A 16,530-nucleotide genomic window follows, 5' to 3' on the forward strand; every position below is an offset into this window, starting at 1 on the left:
GGACCTTCTCTTGTATAAACATCCTATATGGAATGTAGGGAGCTGGACAGCCCTGGACCTTCTCTTGTAGAAGCATCCTATATGGAATGTAGGGAGCTGGACAGGCCTCGAACTTCGCTTGTATAAGCATCCTATATGGAATGTAGGGAGCTGGACTGCCCGGGTGCCCACGACCTTTGCTTCTATAAGCATCCTATATGGAATGTAGGGAGCTGGACAGCCCTGGACCTTCTCTTGTATAAGCATCCTATATGGAATGTAGGGAGCTGGACTGCCCTCGACCTTCGCTGGTATAAGCATCCTATATGGAATGTAGGGAGCTGGACAGGCCTCGAACTTTGCTTGTATAAGCATCCTATATGGAATGTAGGGAGCTGGACTGCCCGGGTGCCCACGACCTTTGCTTCTATAAGCACCCTATATGGAATATAGGGAGCTGGACAGCCCTGGACCTTCGCTTCTATAAGCATCCTATATGGAATGTTGGGAGCTGGACTGCCCTGGACCTTCGCTTGTATAAGCATCCTATATGGAATGTAGGGAGCTGGACAGCCCTGGACCTTCGCTGGTATAAGCAGTCTATATGGAATGTAGGGAGATGGACTGCCCGCGACCTTTGCTTGTATAAGCATCCTATATGGAATGTAGTGAGCTGGACTGCCCTGGACCTTCGCTGGTATAAGCATCCTATATGGAATGTAGGGAGCTGGACTGCCCGCGACCTTCGCTTGTATAAGCATCCTATATGGAATGTAGGGAGCTGGACAGACCTGGACCTTCGCTGGTATAAGCATCCTATATGGAATGTAGGGAGCTGGACTGCCCGCGACCTTTGCTTGTATAAGCATCCTATATGGAATGTAGTGAGCTGGACTGCCCTGGACCTTCGCTGGTATAAGCATCCTATATGGAATGTAGGGAGCTGGACTGCCCGCGACCTTCGCTTGTATAAGCATCCTATATGGAATGTAGGGAGCTGGACAGCCCTGGACCTTCGCTGGTATAAGCATCCTATATGGAATGTAGGGAGCTGGACTGCCCATGACCTTCGCTTGTATAAGCATCCTATATGGAATGTAGGGAGCTCAACTGCCCGCGACCTTCGCTTGTATAAGCATCCTATATGGAATGTAGGGAGCTGGACTGCCCACGACCTACGCTTGTGTAAGCATCCTATATGGAATGTAGGGAGCTGGACTGCCCACGACCTATGCTTGTGTAAGCATCCTATATGGAATGTAGGGAGCTGGACTGCCAGCGACCTTCGCTTGAATAAGCATCCTATATGGAATGTAGGGAGCTGGACTGCCCGTGACCTTCGCTTGTATAAACATCCTATATGGAATGTAGGGAGCTGGACTGCCCACGACTTACGCTTGTGTAAGCATCCTTTATGGAATGTAGGGAGCTGGACTGCCCTCGACCTTCGCATATATAAGCATCCTATAGGGAATGTAGGGAGCTGGACTGCCCGCGACCTTTGCTTGTATAAGCATCCTATATGGAATGTACTGAGCTGGACTACCCTGGACCTTCGCTGGTATAAGCATCCTATATGGAATGTAGGGAGCTGGACTGCCCTCGACCTTCGCTTATATACGCATCCTACATAAAATGTAGGGAGCTGGACTGCCCGTGGCCTTCGCTGGTATAAGCATCCTATATGGAATGTAGGGAGCTGGACTGTCCGCGACCTTCGCTTGTATAAGCATCCTATATAGAATATAGGGAGCTGGACTGCCCTGGATCTCTGCTTGTATAAGCATCCTATATGGAATGTATGGAGCTGGACTGCCCTGGACCTTCGCTTGTATAAGCATCCTATATGGAATGTAGGGAGCTGGACAGCCCTGGACCTTCGCTGGTATAAGCATCCGATATGGAATGTAGGGAGCTGGACTGCCCGCGACCTTTGCTTGTATAAGCATCTTATATGGAATGTAGTGAGCTGGACTGCCCTGGACCTTCGCTGGTATAAGCATCCTATATGGAATGTAGGGAGCTGGACTGCCCGCGACCTTCGCTTGTATAAGCATCCTAAATGGAATGTAGGGAGCTGGACAGCCCTGGACCTTCGCTGGTATAAGCATCCTATATGGAATGTAGGGAGCTGGACTGCCCGTGACCTTTGCTTGTATAAGCATCCTATATGGAATGTAGGGAGCTGGACTGCCCGCGACCTTCGCTTGTATAAGCATCCTATATGGAATGTAGGGAGCTGGACTGCCCACGACCTACGCTTGTGTAAGCATCCTATATGGAATGTAGGGAGCTGGACTGCCAGCGACCTTCCCTTGAATAAGTATCCTATATGGAATGTAGGGAGCTGGACTGCCCGCGACCTTCGCTTGTATAAGCATCCTATATGGAATGTAGGGAGCTGGACAGGCCTCGAACTTCGCTTGTATAAGCATCCTATATGGAATGTAGGGAGCTGGACTGCCCGGGTGCCCACGACCTTTGCTTCTATAAGCATCCTATATGGAATGTAGGGAGCTGGACTGGCCGCGACCTTCTCTTGTATAAGCATCCTATATGAAATGTAGGGAGCTGGACTGCCCTCGATCTTCTCTTGTATAAGCATCCTATATGAAATGTAGGGAGCTGGACAGCCCTGGACCTTCGCTTGTATAAGCATCCTATACGGAATGTAGAGAGCTGGACTGCCCTCGACCTTCGCTTGTATAAGCATCCTATATGGAATGTAGGGAGCTGGACAGCCCTGGACCTTCTCTTGTATAAACATCCTATATGGAATGTAGGGAGCTGGACAGCCCTGGACCTTCTCTTGTAGAAGCATCCTATATGGAATGTAGGGAGCTGGACAGGCCTCGAACTTCGCTTGTATAAGCATCCTATATGGAATGTAGGGAGCTGGACTGCCCGGGTGCCCACGACATTTGCTTCTATAAGCATCCTATATGGAATGTAGGGAGCTGGACAGCCCTGGACCTTCTCTTGTATAAGCATCCTATGCGGAATGTAGGGAGCTGGACTGCCCTCGACCTTCGCTGGTATAAGCATCCTATATGGTATGTAGGGAGCTGGACAGGCCTCGAACTTCGCTTGTATAAGCATCCTATATGGAATGTAGGGAGCTGGACTGCCCGGGTGCCCACGACCTTTGCTTCTATAAGCATCCTATATGGAATGTAGGGAGCTGGACAGCCCTGGACCTTCGCTTCTATAAGCATCCTATACGGAATGTAGGGAGCTGGACAGCCCTGGACCTTCTCTTGTATAAGCATCCTATATGGAATGTAGGGAGCTGGACTGCCCTCGACCTTCGCTGGTATAAGCATCCTATATGGAATGTAGGGAGCTGGACTGCCCGCGACCTTCGCTTGTATAAGCATCCTATATGGAATGTAGGGAGCTGGACAGCCCTGGACCTTCGCTGGTATAAGCATCCTATATGGAATGTAGGGAGCTGGACTGCCCGTGACCTTCGCTTGTATAAGCATCCTATATGGAATGTAGGGAGCTCAACTGCCCGCGACCTTCGCTTGTATAAGCATCCTATATGGAATGTAGGGAGCTGGACTGCCCACGACCTACGCTTGTGTAAGCATCCTATATGGAATGTAGGGAGCTGGACTGCCCACGACCTATGCTTGTGTAAGCATCCTATATGGAATGTAGGGAGCTGGACTGCCAGCGACCTTCGCTTGAATAAGCATCCTAAATGGAATGTATCGAGCTGGACTGCCCGTGACCTTCGCTTGTATAAACATCCTATATGGAATGTAGGGAGCTGGACTGCCCACGACTTACGCTTGTGTAAGCATCCTTTATGGAATGTAGGGAGCTGGACTGCCCTCGACCTTCGCTTATATAAGCATCCTATAGGAAATGTAGGGAGCTGGACAGCCCTGGACCTTCGCTGGCATAAGCAGCCTATATGGAATGTAGGGAGCTGGACTACCCGCGACCTTTGCTTGTATAAGCATCCTATATGGAATGTACTGAGCTGGACTACCCTGGACCTTCACTGGTATAAGCATCCTATATGGAATGTAGGGAGGTGGACTGCCCGCGACCTTCGCTTAAATAAGCATCCTATATGGAATGTAGGGAGCTGGACAGCCCTGGACCTTCGCTGGTATAAGCATCCTATATGGAATGTAGGGAGCTGGTAGGCCCGTGACCTTCGCTTGTATAAGCATCCTATATGGAATGTAGGGAGCTGGACTGCTCGCGACCTTCGCTTGTATAAGCATCCTATATGGAATGTAGGGAGCTGGACTGCCTGTGACCTTCGCTTGTATAAGCATCCTATATGGAATGTAGGGAGCTGGACTGCCCGCGACCTTCGCTTGTATAAGCATCCTATATGGAATGTAGGGAGCTGGACTGCCCACGACCTACGCTTGTGTTAGCATCCTATATGGAATGTAGGGTGCTGGACTGCCCACGACCTACGCTTGTGTAAGCATCCTATATGGAATGTAGGGAGCTGGACTGCCAGCGACCTTCGCTTGAATAAGCATCCTATATGGAATGTAGGGAGCTGGACTGCCCGTGACCTTCACTTGTATAAGCATCCTATATGGAATGTAGGGAGCTGGACTGCCCACGACTCACGCTTGTGTAAGCATCCTTTATGGAATGTAGGGAGCTGGACTGCCCTCGACCTTCGCTTATATACGCATCCTACATAGAATGTAGGGAGCTGGACTGCCCGTGGCCTTCGCTGGTATAAGCATCCTATATGGAATGTAGGGAGCTGGACTGTCCGCGACCTTCGCTTGTATAAGCATCCTATATAGAATATAGGGAGCTGGACTGCCCTGGATCTCTGCTTGTATAAGCATCCTATATGGAATGTAGGGAGCTGGACTGCCCTGGACCTTCGCTTGTATAAGCATCCTATATGGAATGTAGGGAGCTGGACAGCCCTGGACCTTCGCTGGTATAAGCATCCGATATGGAATGTAGGGAGCTGGACTGCCCGCGACCTTTGCTTGTATAAGCATCTTATATGGAATGTAGTGAGCTGGACTGCCCTGGACCTTCGCTGGTATAAGCATCCTATATGGAATGTAGGGAGCTGGACTGCCCGCGACCTTCGCTTGTATAAGCATCCTAAATGGAATGTAGGGAGCTGGACAGCCCTGGACCTTCGCTGGTATAAGCATCCTATATGGAATGTAGGGAGCTGGACTGCCTGTGACCTTCGCTTGTATAAGCATCCTATATGGAATGTAGGGAGCTGGACTGCCCGCGACCTTCGCTTGTATAAGCATCCTATATGGAATGTAGGGAGCTGGACTGCCCACGACCTACGCTTGTGTAAGCATCCTATATGGAATGTAGGGAGCTGGACTGCCAGCGACCTTCCCTTGAATAAGTATCCTATATGGAATGTAGGGAGCTGGACTGCCCGCGACCTTCGCTTGTATAAGCATCCTATATGGAATGTAGGGAGCTGGACAGGCCTCGAACTTAGCTTGTATAAGCATCCTATATGGAATGTAGGGAGCTGGACTGCCCGGGTGCCCACGACCTTTGCTTCTATAAGCATCCTATATGGAATGTAGGGAGCTGGACTGGCCGCGACCTTCTCTTGTATAAGCATCCTATATGAAATGTAGGGAGCTGGACTGCCCTCGATCTTCTCTTGTATAAGCATCCTATATGAAATGTAGGGAGCTGGACAGCCCTGGACCTTCGCTTGTATAAATATCCTATACGGAATGTAGAGAGCTGGACTGCCCTGAACCTTCGCTTGTATAAGCATCCTATATGGAATGTAGGGAGCTGGACAGCCCTGGACCTTCTCGTGTATAAACATCCTATATGGAATGCAGGGAGCTGGACAGCCCTGGACCTTCTCTTGTAGAAGCATCCTATATGGAATGTAGGGAGCTGGACAGGCCTCGAACTTCGCTTGTATAAGCATCCTATATGGAATGTAGGGAGCTGGACTGCCCGGGTGCCCACGACATTTGCTTTTATAAGCATCCTATATGGAATGTAGGGAGCTGGACAGCCGTGGACCTTCTCTTGTATAAGCATCCTATATGGAATGTAGGGAGCTGGACTGCCCTCGACCTTCGCTGGTATAAGCATCCTATATGGAATGTAGGGAGCTGGACAGGCCTCGAACTTCGCTTGTATAAGCATCCTATATGGAATGTAGGGAGCTGGACTGCCCGGGTGCCCACGACCTTTGCTTCTATAAGCATCCTATATGGAATGTAGGGAGCTGGACATCCCTGGACCTTCGCTTCTATAAGCATCCTATACGGAATGTAGGGAGCTGGACAGCCCTGGACCTTCGCTTCTATAATCATCGTATATGGAATATAGAGGGCTGGACTGCCCTGGAGCTTCGCGTGTATATAAGCAGCCTATGGAATGTACGAAGCTGGACAGCCAAACAGAATGTTCCCTCTGCTGTCTATAATAAAAGTTGTTGACAAGTCAGGGAGGATTCTGTGGCCGCCGCTTCCTGCCCTTCTGGCTGCTGTGCTCCGATTTTAGTTGTATTTTACATATTTTTGTTGCTTCACCTCTCCGCTCCACCGGCTGTTTATTACTCTTGTGTCCTGTGACGAAAGCGCAGCTGAGCTGCGGCAGTGCGGTTGCTTCTCTCTTGTGATGGGATGTCCCTTTTCTATGTTCACTGTAGCCTCCGTTCTTCTGTGTTACTCACCATGTCGTACTTCCTCCCGCAGTTCACGGGTGATGCTCAGCTTCATGATATAACTCGTCCAGCGCTCCAGCACAGGCGGGGAGAGGCAGCGCTATGAAATGAATTCCTTAACCCATGAAGGGCGGAGGCGGGAGACTTCGGCCGAGGAGATGAAGCTGGGAGACTGGGGGTGATGAGCACGGAAGCGGGCAGGGAATGGAAGGCAGCTGGGTGTATGGAACGTGAGTCAGGAGGGAAAAGGGAATGGGAGTCAGCAGAGAGTAGGGAATATGGGGCAGGGATGAATGGAATGTGGGGCAGGAGCCAATCAATCAATCAATCAATCAATCAATCAATCAATCAATCAGGGGGTTTAAAGCAAGCTACTCACCCGTGAGGGTCTCAAGGCGCTGGGAAGTGACTATGCAATGGGAGGGAGTAGGGAATGGCAGGTAGCAGAGAGTAAGGAATGTGCAGCAGGAAGGAGTAGAGAATGGGGACAGGAGGGAGAAGGGAATGTGAGGCAGGAGTGAGTATGGAATGGGAGGCAGCAGGGAGTAGGGAATGTGGGGCAGGGGGAGTAGAGACTGTGGGGCAGGAGGGAATAGGGAATGTGAGGCAGCAGAGAGAATGGGAAGCAGCAGGGAGTATGGAATGGGAAGCAGCAGAGAGTACGATGTGGAGCAGGAAGGAGTAGAGAATGTGGGCAGGAGGGAGTCGGGAATGTGGGACAAGAGGGAGTAGGGACTGTGAGGCAGGAGTGAGTATGGAATGGGAAGTAATTGGGAATGGGAGGCAGCAGCGAGTAAGGAATGTGGGGCAGGAGGGAGGAGTGAATGTGAGGCAGGAGGGAGTAGTGAATGTGAGGCAGGAGGGAATAGGACATGTGGGGTAGGATGGAGTAGGAAATGGGAGGCAGGAGTGAGTATGGAATGGGAGGCAGCAGAGAGTATGTAATGGAAGGCAGCAGGGAGTAAGGAATGGGAAGCAGCAGGGAGTATGGAATGTGGAGCAGGAAGGAGTAGAGAATGTGGGCAGGAGGGAGTCGGGACTGTGAGGCAGGAGTGAGTATGGAATGGCAAGTAATTTGGGAATGGGAGGCAGCAGAGTATGGAAAGGGAAGCAGCAGTGAGTAAGGAATGTGGGGCAGGAGGGAGTAGTGAATGTGAGGCAGGAGGGAGTAGTGAATGGGAGGCCGGAGGGAATAGGACATGTGGGGTAGGATGGAGTAGGGAATGTGAGGCAGAAGTGAGTTTGGAATGGGAGGCAGCAGAGAGTATGGAATGGGAGGCAGCAGAGGGAATGGGAAGCATAGGGAGTAATGATGTGGGGCAGGAGGGAGAAGGGGATGTGAGGCAGGAGTGAGTATGGAATAGGAAGCAGCTGGGAGTAAGGAATGTGGGACAGGAGGAAGTAGAGCATGTGAGGTAAGAGGGAGTAGAGAATGTGGGTCAGGAGGGTGTAGGGAATGTGGGGCAGGAGGGAGTAGAGAATGGGAGGCAGGTGTGAGTATGGAATGGGAGGGAGTAGGGAATGGTAGACAGCAGAGAGTATGGAATGGGAAACAGCAGGGAGTAAGGACTGTGGGTCAAGAGGGAATAGAGAGTGGGGGCAGGAAGGAGTAGGAAATGTGGGGGAAGAAAGGAGTTGGGATTGTGAGGCAACAGGGAGTAGGGAATGTGGGGTAGGAGGGAGTACAGCATGTGGGGCAGGAGGGAGTATGGAATGTGAAGCAGGAGGGAGTAGAGAATGTGAGGCAGGAGGGAGTAGGGAATGTGAGGCAGGAGGGAGTAGGGAATGTGGGTCAGGAGGGAGTAGGGAATGTCGGTACGGAGGGAGTAGGGAATGTGAGGCTGGAGTGAGTATGGAATGAGAGGCAGGGGTGAGTATGGAATGGGAGAGAGTAGGGAATGGGAGGCAGCAGAGAGTATGGAATATGAAGCAACAGGAGAAAGGAGGGAATAGAGAATGGGGGCAGGAAGGAGTAGGAAATGTGAGGGAAGAAAGGAGTAGGAATGTGAGGCAGGAGGGAGTAGGGCATGTGAGGCAGGAGGGAGTAGGGAATGGCATGCAGGAGGGAGTAGGGAATGTGGGTCAGGAGGGAGTATGGAATGGGAGGGAGTAGGGAATGAGAGGCAGGAGTGAGTATGGAATGTGAGGCAGGAGTGAGTATGGAATGGGAAGGAGTAGGGAATGGGAGGCAGCAGAGAGTATGGAATATGAAGTAGCAGGGAGAAAGGAATGTGGGACAGGAGGGAATAGAGAATGGAGGCAGGAAGGAGTAGGACATTTGGGGGAAGAAAGGAGTAGGGAATGTGGGGTAGGAGGGAGTAGGGAATGTGAGGCAGGAGGGAGTAGGGAATGTGGGTCAGGAGGGAGTAGGGAATGTCGGTACGGAGGGAGTAGGGAATGTGAGGCTGGAGTGAGTATGGAATGTGAGGCAGGGGTGAGTATGGAATGGGAGAGAGTAGGGAATGGGAGGCAGCAGAGAGTATGGAATATGAAGCAGCAGGAGAAAGGAATGTGGGGTAGGAGGGAATAGAGAATGGGGGCAGGAAGGAGTAGGAAATGTGAGGGAAGAAAGGAGTAGGAATGTGAGGCAGTATGGAATGGGAGGGAGTATGGAATGTGAAGCAGGAGTGAGTATGGAATGTGAGGCAGGAGTGAGTATGGAATGGGAAGGAGTAGGGAATGGGAGGCAGCAGAGAGTATGGAATATGAAGTAGCAGGGAGAAAGGAATGTGGGACAGGAGGGAATAGAGAATGGAGGCAGGAAGGAGTAGGACATTTGGGGAAGAAAGGAGTAGGGAATGTGGGGTAGGAGGGAGTAGGGAATGTGGGGCAGGAGGGAGTAGGGAATGTGAGGCAGGAGGGAGTAAGGCATGTGAGGCAGGAGGGAGTAGGGAATGGCAGGCAGGAGGGAGTAGGGAAAGTGGGTCAGGAGGGAATATGGAATGTGAGGCTGGAATGAGAATGGAATGGGAGGGAGTAGGGAATGGGAGGCAGAAATGAGAATGGAATGGGAGGCAGGAGTGAGTATGGAATGGGAGGGGTTAGGGAATCGGAGGCAGGAATGAGTATGGAATGGAAGGGAGCAGGCAATGGGAGGCAGCAGAGAGTATGGAATATGAAGCAGCAGGGAGTAAGGAATGTGGGGCAGGAGAGAATAGGAAATGTGGGGAAAGAAAGGAGTAGGGAATGTGGGGCAGGAGGGAGTAGAGAATTTGAAGCAGGATGGAGTAGAGAATGTGAGGCAGAAGGGAGTAGGGAATGTTAGGCAGGAGGGAGTAGGGGTTATGTGGGGCAGGAGGGAGAAGGGAATATGTGTGGCAGGAGGGAGTAGGAAATGGGCAGCAGCCTGCTCAGGGTGTAGAGGTCACTGTTATAGACAGAGTGGGGAGAGCAGGGCAGAGAGAGGCTGTAGGCAAAGCAAGCCTGCGGTACACGTCCTGGTGTTCACTTCTCCCTCTGATCAGTTCTTGTGCAGTGGGCTGTAGCCACAGTGACACATTACATCTGCTACTCGGGCAACAGGAAAGATTTATACCCCAGAACGTTCTGTTGAGGAGGGTGGAACACGGGGGCTGGGCTCCCAATTATTTACCATTTTACAAAAGGAGTTATTTTTCTGCAATCCATCGGCAGATCCTTTAACTTGAATAGAAAAAAAATTGTTTTTCTTTTTGGTAAAGTGCAAAGAGTCTGGAAAACTTTGTAGGATAGATTGATAATTGCATCCACCAAGCTAAGTGCGGAAATGAGCTGCAATTGAAAAATCATGTGCACTTTTACTTTTCTTCTTTCACTTAATGCACTGTTCACACTCTACAAGCAAACACTTTAAAAACAATTACAAAATGAAAAGTAAACTTTGATTTAAAAAATGGAAAAAGGAGTGTTAGACTAATATCTGTTGCTGGAATATGCAAAACATTTTTGGAAGAAATGCTCCACAGAACGTTTACATAAGAGGGCATTAGACAAAGCTAGTTTCACTCCCAGGAGCCACTCCTCTTTCCAACATGTGCCTAACTTGAACACATACTAATTTTGCAATGAGTTGCACTAATAATTCCTTAGCAGGGTTCCTTGGGAGGACATAACATCTAGGCTACAAATCTTGGAAAAATAAGACCTGGGCTGAAATCCTAGCTTTGCTATTTGATCCAATGTTGTGACTTTGTGCAGTTTACGTTTTTAGGTCTCGCATAGCGCTGGAGCGCGCATGCGCTCCTCGCTCTGCGAGGCTTAGTCATCGAGTAGATTGGAGAGGGGGAATTGAAGCCCCGCCCATCATTACCATTGGCTGCCGTCATCATTTATGCTAAACGCTGGCCTCCGATTGAAAATGAGGCTTTTTTGTTGCCGCCCTGTTTCCTTCTCCGACGGCCCATCCAGACTGGATCGTTTCCTTGCGGCTTTACACTTTGGGCTTTATCTGGTGGGTGAGCAATATTTTCCAGCTTGTTTTGCTTCAGGCGTCACATTTATTAAATGCTCCTTCTCTCTACACTTTCTTAAGAACATATAGGGTGTGTCTGACGGTACAGTGAGAGCCATTTGTGATCCTCACTGATCTATCTAGATCTCAGCAAGGAAATTGTATCCCCCACCTGATGTGCAGCAGAACAATTGCGCCCGTCCCAGCACTCATGTTTGACCATCACGCTAGCTGGCTACCAAGTGAAATGTGTGTCACAGCTTTTGTGAGTGTTGTGACCTGCCAAGGTCCTGCCAAGGACGTGTAACTGGGCTTCTTCTAGGTACATAAAAATAAAAAGTCACAACGCGTCTTTTCTTTCCCTCCCCTGCCTCCTGCGCTCTCCAATGCATGTGTCTAGCACCTCAAAGCAGAGCAGAAGCTGATGCAGGCAAGATGTACCCTAACCCCCGCTCTGCCATGGCCAGCAGGAGACCACGCACCCTCCCCTCCGAGCATTCAAAAGCATTTTATAAGGCATTGTGTTCCCCGTCTTTTCTCCTGCAGGGACCAGCGCCGTGTGTCCAATGACGCACAATAGCGCTGCCAATAATGACGGTCTTTAGCGTCAGCGCACGAGACGCACACTCTGTCCATGAATTAAACCTCTTCACCACTGTGCAGAGCTCTGGGCTCCTGATCTCCAACGTCAGAGAGCCGACCCATCCAATCTGCTGTCCGGAAACACCACAGCTATCTGCCCACCCAAAGTCAGCAATCCTAGCTAATAAACTGCTTTGCGCACACCCAAAAGAGCACATAAATTCGGAATGATGGGCTGCAAGAGGACAGGGAAGGTGCATATAATGCAATTTCATAAGCACCGTTCTTATTCTTTTAAACAAATACAGGGTTATGTTGAGGCGTAACTTGCGACCCATTCACCTAAATGTCTTCCAAACATTAAGTGCCTTTGTTAACCAGATTTTTTGTAACATCTTTGGCTTTCTCTGCAAGAGTGTGTGCATGATTAATTATTCATGCCAGGAAATAGTTCCAGTGCCACTTACTAAAATATAAAAAATGTCGTGTAAATTAATACACACCCATATGGTGCAAGCTGTGGGGCTGCTGTGATATTGGGGGAGGGGCGGCTGTGTTCTTACTCCTCATAGTGCTGCAGAACTTTGCACTCTTCGCCTTGTTTCTACTCACTACTTTTACCAGGAGAGAAACGTGACTGGAGCCCTCAGAGCCACTTAAAGCAAACTCCACACCCATCCTCCAGGTTCTGAAACAATTCTGCGGATGGCACGCTTCTTTGATCTAAAGGGAAGTACTGCGTGGATAGGTGCAAACCAACGCAAGACTTCATGGGCTCTACATAGCATCTCTAACATGCAAATAGTATCCCTTGTGGCCTGGATCACACCTCCTCTTGTGCGTGGTGCGGTGCCAGACATTGGCATTGCAGTTCCTTCAGTCTGCCTACTGCCCGTTGCTTCTACCCATTCCCTGCTACACAAAGGACCCCCATCTGCTACACAAAGGACCCCCATCCCGTACTGTCCCACTGCCGGCAGCCCGGCATGGGGGGTAGAGTATATTTTAGGACGCCAAAAACTCCACTGTGACGTCTCTCCAGGGGTGGTGGCTCTGTGAGATGGAGCTGAGAAGCGTCTTTAATAATTCAAAGCGCCTATTTCCTTACAGCACACCGTGGCAAGAAAACACACATTATTAAAAAAAGAAGAGCGACGCCAGCGTCAATTACACAAGTGCGCAGCCCAGTTATTCAAGAGAAGTTTTACCTTTCTAATTGTTTCAGTGGAAAGGGGGAATGGGGCAAGCGCCATGAAGAGGGTCCGAGCCTAGCATACAATCGGAGTGTAAGCGCACATTTCATTACAATTCCATGCTTTCGGTTTCTTTTTCTCACCATAACAGAAGGTTGCCAATCTGACTAGATCACACGTCTAACCCCTCGAACCACCCTCAGAGTGAAGTTAACTAGCACGAGGCGAAGCAGCTCGACTGGTGCGCATCACTGCGAGAAGCAGCCTGACACTGAAAGGACAGCAAGCAGAAGCGCAACTAACGAACCGGGGCTGCTGCCAGATAGGATTTCCGCCTACTCAGAACAAGCATTTGCAATGCAATAGGTCTCGCATTTGTGAGACTTTGAGCTACTGGCATGACAAACCTTTTATCTATGTGTTGGTTTTGAAAAAATAAAAATAAAAGGCATCGTAATGACAAACCTTTTATCTATGTGTTGGTTTTGAAAACATAAAAATAAAAGGCATCGTCATTTACAATGCCAATAGCTTCAAATTTCACAAATGCCAGACCTGTTGCATTGCAAATGCTTGTTTCCCTATGTCACTGTTCCATTGTCTGCCTACAGCAGTTCAACAAGCAATTCAGTTTGCAGTGTGTCATGGACAATAACATGCAGTAATTTGCATTGAGGAAATGTAAAATTTGCCCAGAGAGCTCCAGTTATTCCTTTCCCAGTTTCATTCAATAATAGATCCCCGTTTTAACTTTCTGTGCATTCTGGTATTTGGTTTTTTTTCTCTATTCTTAATTGCAGGACTATAAGTGCTAGAATGCAGAGACACAACCACAGCATTAACTGATAGTGACTACTTGCATAGAATCTGTCTCCCTCATAGTGGATGACATTGCTCTCAAATTGTCTAATCTTTGAACAAGGTGTATGATGTCAAAAGGATGCTGCAATCACGGATAGTTAGAAATGGGATTTTTGGCAGGCTAGGGCAAGTGCCAAAGCCAGGCAGAAACCACCACTCTAGTCAGGATAAGGGAGTTACACTCCTAAAATAACCCCTGCTCACCCCCTTGGTAGCTTGGCACGAGCAGTCAGGCTTATCTTAGAGGCTGTGTGTAAAGCATTTGCACATAACCAACAGTAATACAGTGTTAGCACTACAAAAGGACACCACACCAGTTTAGAAAAGTATCTAATATTTTTATATACAAGACCAACAAGCATTTGCAATGCATTAGGTCTCGCATTTACGCGAGTTTGAGCTATTGACATTGCAAATAACAATGCCTATTGGCATTGTCATTTACAATGCCAATAGCTTTAACTCGTGTAACTGCGAGACCTAATGCATTGCAAATGCTTGTTATCTTTACGCCCACTGCTGTCAGTAGGAACAAGTATTTATGGCAAAACAACCCCGGCACTGTGCAGCTCTGTGCACTCAACCCCCACGCACTTTATCCTACCCCATGTCGCACCTCCCCCCATGTGATTGAATATAAGCCTAAAGCCCAGGTCACATTGTGTCAGGAAAGCAGGGCATTGTGAAACATAAGTGAACGCACACAGAAAATAAAATCGAAAAGCGGCTGCCGTTGCTCAAGGGCAACGTCCCGAGAGTGGTGTTTGCGAATCAAATGAAAGTGAAAGTGCACACGGCATGCAGAAAGTGTAAGTGTGTTAGCATGTGGTGAAAAGCAATCAATGCTTAGGTTGGGGCTCCTGCTCCTAGATTAACAAAAGATGGTGACGCAGATAATGATCAAAGTCCTTCCTGCCGGACTGTTAAACGGATTGCTTGAGGGAATGTTTCCCACAAGGAAACAAAACATGGCAGCTGTCTGGGACTAAGCAAACTACTTTGAAACGCACTCTTTATTTTATATATAGAACTTTCGTTGTAGTTGTGCGCTTTTGAGCACTCGTGTGACTTTTCATTCCTGTGTCACTAGTGCACACGTATCATTTAATTAAGTAACAGCGCTTAGACACATTAGGAATGTGGTATGAAGTGTTATATAAAAGACGAGTTATTGATATTATAATTTGAAACTCAGCCTTTGCTCTCACTTTGTAAAGACCCGGCAGTATCAAATCAGAGCCACATTTCAAATCTGTTCTTCGCATTTCCCACAAAAACACAGAATAATCAACAAGGCTATATATATAACCCCTGTACAGATCTTGGCGCTCAAAAATTCATTAAACTGTTCATCATTCCACTTGTATACCTTTCGTCTTCACAGTAATAGTATTAATGGCATATTTTTACAAACTCCAGAATACTGCAGACCTTGGGATGTCAACACGCTGTAATAGCCTAACAATGTCAATGTATCAACCTCAGAATGATAAAAGGCAGATTCGGCGCTCACGCGATTCAACCCGTCCATACCAGATGTCAGCAACGAGTGTTGAAGCCACTAAGCAAACTACTTTGAAACGCACTCTTTTTTTTATATATAGAACTTTCGTTGTAGTTGTGCGCTTTTGAGCACTCGTGCGACTTTTCATTCCCGTGTCACTAGTGCACACGACCCTTCCCTCTGCAGATTTTCTGAAAGAGCACTTGGTGGGTGAGTGGGCGTTTGGAGTGCCAAAGGGTCCGTGCGGGAGTGAGGTGGGAGGGCACTGCGGGCATCGCTGGAGGTGGGAGGGCACTGCGGGCATCGGTAGAGGTGGGAGGGCACTGCGGGCATCGGTAGAGGTGGGAGGGCACTGTGGGCATCGCTAAAGGTGGGAGGGAATCGCTAGAGGTGGGAGGGAGGTGGGGGGGCACTGTGGGCATCGCTGGAGGTGGGAGGGCACTGCGGGCATCACTGGAGGTGGGATGGCGATGCAGGCATCGCTAGAGGTGGGATGGCACTGCCGGCATCACTGGAGGTGGGATGGCACTGCGGGCATCGCTGGAGGTGGGAGGGCACTGCGGGCATCGCTGGAGGTGGGAGGGCACTGCAGACATCGCTGGAGGTGGGAGGGCACTGCAGACATTGCTGGAGGTGGGAGGGCACTGTGGGCATCGCTGGAGGTGGGAGGGCATCGCTGGAGGTGGGAGGGAGGTGGGGGCACTGCGGGCATCGCTGGAGGTGGGGGGGCACTGCGGGCATCGCTGGAGGTGGGAGGGAGGTGGGGGGGCACTGCGGGCATCGCTGCACTTTGAGGGTCGGGCTTCTTCGAGACGGGCAGGGCTCCTAGGCCACGAAGGCACAGAGGCCTGCGCAGAAGGCAGGCCTGGATCGGGATGAAGCCATCCTGTGCCAGGCAGAGCCAGCGGGTTTAATTAGCTCGGGGGCTGCCCCAGTGCCATCACCTCGAGCCCCGCGCACAGAACTTGCTCAGTTGCTCATCTCTTTCCTAATCTCCGCCTAAACTCTTGGAAGAGCGGGAGCACCCACAGGCAGGTGTCAGATGCACAGTGAAAAAAGCATTGGCATAGCCAATAGGTCTCGCCATTGGGACCTTATAAGTGTTTAGTAATCCAGCACAAAATCCTTGGTGCAACAACATCTTCTGTGGCATGGCTAAACACTTATAAGGTCCCAAAGGTGAGACCTATGCTTGATTTATTTCTCTAGCGCCAAAGCCACATAGGGCAACTATGCGCTTTAAACAAGTGGTCTCTGAATGGCTGTTGTTATTGAGTGCTTTTACATGTTTAATTATAAAACTCAGATGATC

Source organism: Triturus cristatus, chromosome 12 (assembly GCF_964204655.1).
Source record: "Triturus cristatus chromosome 12, aTriCri1.1, whole genome shotgun sequence".
In the NCBI taxonomy this organism is placed as follows: Eukaryota; Metazoa; Chordata; class Amphibia; order Caudata; family Salamandridae; genus Triturus; species Triturus cristatus.